Consider the following 7,005-nt stretch of genomic DNA (forward strand, 5'->3'; position numbering starts at 1 on the left):
CTTTAAGTTTGTCAAGAGTATTAACTAATCCAACAAATTGAAAAATTGTACCATAATTTTAGACTAATTACTCGGATAAAAATGTAACAGTAAGGTGAAATTCCTACATATATTTCTGAAATAAAAATTTAAAAGTTAAATTAAAAAACAATTAAACGAACATATTTTTCATTACATTGTACTCTCGTCGGTCCAAAAATTAAATCATAATGTTTGGAATGATTATGAATACCTAATTTGGGCTATATTAGAACGTCCTACACATATTTTAGTTGAAAATTTAATTTTTGACTTTTGGCCAAAGATCATGATCAACAGTGTGGATGGTAAGAATTTTATGAGTCTTTCAAAATCTCAATATTATCGGTAAATATTTACAGATCGCTAAAATGTGGAAATATTTGCAATTTTTAAGTAAGTTTAATAGAAGGGATCATGATAAGAGAGACTAAAAAGAGATAAGCACAAAAAAGAAAAAAAAATGAAAATATTCTTTGCATCATTTCAAAAGATGTATAAACATTTGACTGAAAACTAAGTATGTTCTTATTTATTTTACAATTAATTTCGTTTAAAACAGTACTGAAACCCTAAACTGTTGATTAATCAACTAATGCATAATACAACCATTTATAACAATTTTAACCCTTTGCTTACGGTATACCATGTTATACCATCTTACGTGGTCCACATGTTGTACCAGCCGCAGGCAAAAGGTTAAGGCGAAAGATAGGGAAACTAAAGGAAAGGAAAAAATTTTCGATAATGAGGTTAAACTAAAATTATTTTGTACTGCCGAGTAATTGCACGCAATAACGAAAGTACTTTATGATAGATTTCGAAAAACTCTGCTTGGAAACTACATTCTATCAACGCTTCAATAGAATTACAGAAAATTATTTTAAAAGTTAGAATATACAGCTGATCATAGAAAAAATGCTGTGGTTGACTTAAAGGGGTGAATGTGGACAATCACATAGTCGTTTAAGTAAATGCCCGAAATATGTACTAGGTCTAGTTAGTGTCACTGCCCGGTATGCCCTTCATCCAAGTTTTTTTTATTTTTAAGATGACATGCCACTGCCCGGTATGCATTTAACCAGTACTCCGAAAACTGTTTCTCCTAACTCAGCCTTTTCCTAACTCTGTCTTTCCTAGATTCTCAGCAGATATTAAAATATCGAATAAATATAATATTAACGAATTAATATCAAATCGGATATAACAAATATTTCGGACATTCACCAAAGCGACCACATGATTGTTGACATTCACTGGTGAAAGTCTGTGCTAAAAAATTAGAGTATCTCCTTACTTTAAATATAAAATAAATATACAGTCGAACCTCTATTTAACGAAGACTCAAAATCCCGATAAATTTGCTATGTGGAAAATTCGTTAAATAGAAAATCACCATTTGAAATACTTAAACGCAAAACAGGTTTTAAATTCATTAACATTAAACATAATTAAAATAGCAGTTTATGCATCTTTATCTTATAAACTAGTATCCACTACTTATTTTATAAATCTTAAGCATAAAAGAACTCTGCGTGGAAAGCGAGAATAGAGCAAATTATCCAGTGTTACACAATCATGTTACATGCATTTTTAACAGAAAAAAAGCTAAATTTAAATCTAAAATTATAGCTGCATTATAAAAGTAATTTTAACTATACATTACCACATGCATTCTTAAGTTAATTTGTTATTGATAAAATCCGTTAATTTTGACTGAGTTTGTTCGTTTGAAATGCAAACAAAAAGGGAAAGGGATTTCACTGCTTTCTCAAAAAGTTAAGTGGCTTCGAAAATCAATTCAAATTTATTTCCACCATAAAATGAGTTAACAAATTTGAAAAGTTCTGAAATATTTTGGGAAATAAGGAAAGTGGATATCAAAGAAAAGTTCGTTAAATAGAAAATTCACTTCGCTATTTGGAAATTATTTGACGAAGAAATTTCCAAAATGTTCTTGGAAACAAAAATCGCAAAATGGTGAAATTCTCAAAATGGAAGTTGTTTAAATAGAAGTCAAACTATATTTAGAAACATTCGAATTATAAGACTGAGTGAATTTAATTTCTTTCAAACTTCTGCAACTTTCTAATAAAATTTTGGAATTCAAACTTCCTTCAATTTCATTTTATCTCTAGTAAACATTCATTAGAAAATTGGCTACGCGAAATAAATGCTAGTTTGATTTACTGAAAACTAAAAGAACTTACTCGTCAGCAGAAGAACAGTGATTTAAACAACTCTAGTTTTAATCATTCCCGCAAACCCTTTTAAATAAAGTCTGAAAGGCTTATAAAACATCATATTTTGCAAATCTTCGTTGAAAACTTTCTAAAAATGCATTTTATAGTACATATGTTAAACTACAAAAGGAACCAACAGTAAACGGATAACAATATTTAATAAAAAATTGTACAACAAAATTTTCACTTAAAATGCACTTTCAATGAAAATTGTCTATCACAGGATCCGACCAATAACACCTGGTCTACTAAATAATCTACGAGATATCCAAAGTAAACGTTCAAGATAAAAAAACAGCAGTTCAAACAAAATTCAGCTAATTTTTCGTCATAACATAAAATAGTTGTAGTTTTGAGACTACGCTCCAGAGTTTTCTACAAAATTGGTATGTTTTGCAATGAATGAGCGTCGGCTGAAACACCCACGGCAGACATCTTTGGAAACGAGAGATTTGGCACAACAGTTCAGTCTAGAGTGCCTCTCCAAGATGGACTTGTGCGTGAAAGATCTGGAACACATCGGACAAACATGGAACCTTTCGCTCTTGTGGGTCAACTGGTGTCGTCGGAGGTCCAAATCGGTTTCGAACAGAATGCCACATTTCTCGCAAGCACTTCTGGAAGTCTGCTTCAAAGATCGAATATGAAGTTTGCAGAAAGATTCTCCAATAGCAGAAAGATTACACTCACCGCAGATGAATAATTTTCCAAGGGAGTTATGCTTCCATTGAAAGTGCCACTCTAGTTGATATCGGAATGCGAAGACTTCCTTGCACCTCGGGCAAACAGGTGGATGTTCGCAGATCTTGAATGTCTCAATTCCAGTGGAAGCCATTGCAGAGATTCGCCGAAATTTCTTAACTTTCTGTCGTTATTTGAGCTGACTGCAAAAAAATAATAAATTTTAGAACTGCTTCAACGCTCTTTTGATACTTTCTAGTGACGTCGAGTGTTGCCAAAATAGCACAAAATGTAGTAAATTTATTATTTTATATTTTACAACCGTCGTTGAACTGCCAACCCAATTTTTGGGTTTACGACTGTTATGTTCAACTCCTTAGCCTTGTATAGCCCATTGTGCAGCTCTAGTGCGACGTAAATGAACTACAACAACAACTTAGCCTTGTAATTTTGAACCAATCCAGATGACAAGGAAAGTCCTGGATCAGTACCATTAGAGGTATGATTTGTTACGGGAACATGGAGAACTTTGCGACTCGACAAATTTAACTTGCATCAGTCACCATATACTACATGGGGAGTCTTCGGTCAGTGGGGATCGAACCCACGACCTCTTGGACAGGGGGCCAGTGCCCTACCAACAAGGCAATCCCGGCCTTGTATATTTATTAAGGGTTGCAGTGGAACCTGTCTGACCGAGTAGTCTCGCCGTTCTGCTAAACGTTCTGTTGCGTGAAAATAGTTGGTTCGAATCACGCCGTGACCCAGTGTGAATCTTTGTGAGGTTCGTCTCTAATTTGTACTATCTGTTCTTCAAATTGATAAGGGGCCTAGTGGTAAGGGAATCGGACTTCGGTCCGGAGGGGAGGGGTTCGACTCTCGACTCTGATAAGACCCACCGATGCTCGTAAGATCTGTGGAATCGAAAGTCATGTGGTCGGTCGCTGAGCTGTACCATGGGTACAGGGATCTGAAGCAAATCTCCTCCCCTTTAAGATCCATGTCTAAATTGAGGAAGTGACCTTCCAAATGCGATCCCCTCTGCAGAGGATCAAAACTGTGATGGCAAGTCATCGAATCCTCCTCAGGGATGTTTTCCCAAACCCATTGCCCGTTGTGCAGCTCTAGTGTAACATAAATAAATTAATACTACTACTATAAATTAGCAAGAGTTTAGCCCGTTGTGCAGCTAACATAAATAAATTAATACTACTACTATAAATTAGCAAGAGTTTAGCCCGTTGTGCAGCTAACATAAATAAATTAATACTATTACTACAAATTAGCAAGAGTTTAGCCCGTTGTGCAGCTCTAGTGTAACATAAATAAATTAATACTACTACTATAAATCAGCAAGAGTTTAGCCCGTTTTGCAGCTAACATAAATAAATTAATACTACTACTATAAATTAGCAAGAGTTTAGCCCGTTGTGCAGCTAACATAAATAAATTAATACTATTACTACAAATTAGCAAGAGTTTAGCCAGTTGTGCAGCTCTAGTGTAACATAAATAAATTAATACTACTACTATAAATTAGCAACAGTTTAGGCCGTTGTGCAGCTAACATAAATAAATTAATACTACTACTTCAAATTAGTAAGAGTTTAGCCCGTTGTGCAGCTCTAGTGCAACATAAATAAATTAATACTACTACTGCAAATTAGTAAGAATTTAGCCCGTTGTGCACCTCTAGTGCAACATAAATAAATTAATACTACTACTGCAAATTAGCAAGAGTTTAGCCCGTTGTGCAGCTCTAGTGCAACATAGATAAATTAATACTACTACTACAAATTAGTAATAGTTTTTAAGCCATATTAGTAATAAGCACAAGAGCCTGTACACGTACAGGAATCCATGGTCGAGCGTTCTAGCCGATTCACCAAACACTCTGTAGCGTTGAGGTAGCTGGTTCAAATCCTGCCGTTACCCTGTCTGTATCTTTGTGTTGTCCTTCCCTAATTGGAGGCTATCTGTTCTTCGTCTTGACAAGGACTTATAGTCCGCGTCTTTGTAATGAGCATACAATAAATAAATGCAATAAATTGATAAAATCATCATTCATTCCTCTATATGATATTAATTTTTCCAGAAATTTGAAAAATCTCATGACGTTTCATTCAATAGCTTTTGAGTTATGACAAGAAGACAGCTCGGTGAAAATGCTCTGAAATAGAAATTCTTAGCTGAAGAATACATAAGAATGTGGAAATGGATCCATGAAATGATATTTCTGTAGATTTTTTTTTTCTTCGTCGCTATTGAAAATGTTAAACAAAGCTGTAATATTGGCTCCTATTATTTTTGTTGTTGTTCATTTACGTCGCACTAGAGCTGCACAATGGGCTATTGGCGACGATCTGGGAAACATCCCTGAGGATGATCCGAAGACATGCCATCATAATTTTGATCCTCTGCAGAGGGGATGGCACACCCACTTTGGTAGCCCGACGACCTGCATGCGAAGTCGAGCACTTTACGGTAGAACAGTTTAACGAGGACCAATACCGCACACTCGCGGTCCCTACGCAGACTGATCCAAGTGGTCACCCACCGTAGCCGGTGATGATTGACTTCGGTGATCTGCTGGGAACCGTGTCTTAACAATCAGTCCACTGCGGGACCCTATTATTTATAATTTCCAAAAAAGAGAGAGAGAGAATTAAAAAAAAAAAAAAAAGAAAGAAATTTTGTTGGCAAATGTTCGGAATAACCAAATAAAATTTTTTGAATAGTGAAAAAGCGACCTCCCATCCGTGAAGAGCTGATCCGATCACTAGATCAAAAGTTATTCAGTATTCAGCTGCCCCCCCCCCGCATTGGACGTTTTTATTATAAATTGTAATAATTAATAATAATTAATAATATTCTATCTTTATCTCGGTGCCAGAAAAATCCTAAATTCGCAAATTTTACGAATGTTAAATAAATTTTTTCCGAATTATTTAAAGACTTATAATTTGTAAATTTAAAAATCTCAATAAAAAAAAAACTAATATATCCATTATAATTAATTTTTTATGTCATTCTGAAATTCAAATGCTTGAAATAAATATTAGTCCCTGGTATATTAGTCCCTGAAAAGTAAATATTGTAATTGTATACACAAAAGTTGAAGCTATTTTTTTTTCAGATTAAAAAATTTATTTTAGTTAAAAAATTATCTAACCTACAATCTGCTACATATGGTTAGATAGTTTATAAATCAAAAAAAAAATTGATCAAGTTTACGACGCCTAAGCCACCAGTGAGGATTGAACTCACGACCCCTGGTTTACAAGACCAGTGCTCTAACCACTGAGCTATGATGGCGTGCCACCTTAATCATTTCTATAAGAATTTATACGCTTATTTGCGCAGTTGTATTCTAGTTTCCACTGGAAGAAAGGTAAATATTGTAACTATATAGAATCGAAAGAGCGTTTTATAGCCACTTTTATTGCTTTCTGATTCTTTACCTTTTTAAGATTCTTCTTTAATCTTTTTCCAAAAATAAAAAAAAAATTGGCGGCAAAGTTTCTAAACGAACAACCGAGAACTCTTCTCGAATCTTTTTCAATAATATAATTATTATTTTTTTTAAAAAAAATATCTATGCGAGGGATTACTGTTTTCGGAAAATTAAATTAGAAAGGTAGAGCAGAGAGTTTTCAAAAATCCGTTTAGTAATTTTACTGCCAGTTTTTAAGTCTTGGGGCGGACGTTGATCAGCTTACAATAGCGCTATTTTGATCATAACTTTTAGCTTTAAAAAAAATTCGTTAAGACACGGTTCCCAGCAGATCACCGAGGTCAAGCATCACTGGCTGCTGTCAGTGTGCAGGAGGGTGAGCACTTGGATTAGTCTGTGTAGGAACCGAGGGTGTGCGGTATTGGTTCTCGTTAAACTGTTCCACGGTAAAGTGCTCGACTTCGCGCGCAACGTCGTCGCACTACCGAAGCAAGGGAGCCATCCCCTCTGCAGAGGATCAAAATTATGATGGCATGTCTTCGGATCATCCTCAGGGATGTGGCTCAGATCGTCGCCAATAGCCCATTGTGCAGCTCTAGAGCGACGTAA

General features: G+C 34.9%; 1 non-coding gene across 1 annotated transcript; it reads right to left on the reverse strand.

Annotated features, from left to right (window-relative positions):
- Nucleotides 1–6,184: 6,184 nt before the first annotated feature.
- TRNAT-UGU (transfer RNA threonine (anticodon UGU)) lies at nt 6,185–6,257 on the reverse strand. Its single transcript has one exon. It is a non-coding gene; the product is annotated as a tRNA-Thr (tRNA).
- Nucleotides 6,258–7,005: the final 748 nt, after the last annotated feature.

This window comes from Parasteatoda tepidariorum, chromosome 5, assembly GCF_982258835.1.
Source record: "Parasteatoda tepidariorum strain Cologne lab strain chromosome 5, Ptep-v5.0, whole genome shotgun sequence".
NCBI classification, from domain to species: domain Eukaryota; kingdom Metazoa; phylum Arthropoda; class Arachnida; order Araneae; family Theridiidae; genus Parasteatoda; species Parasteatoda tepidariorum.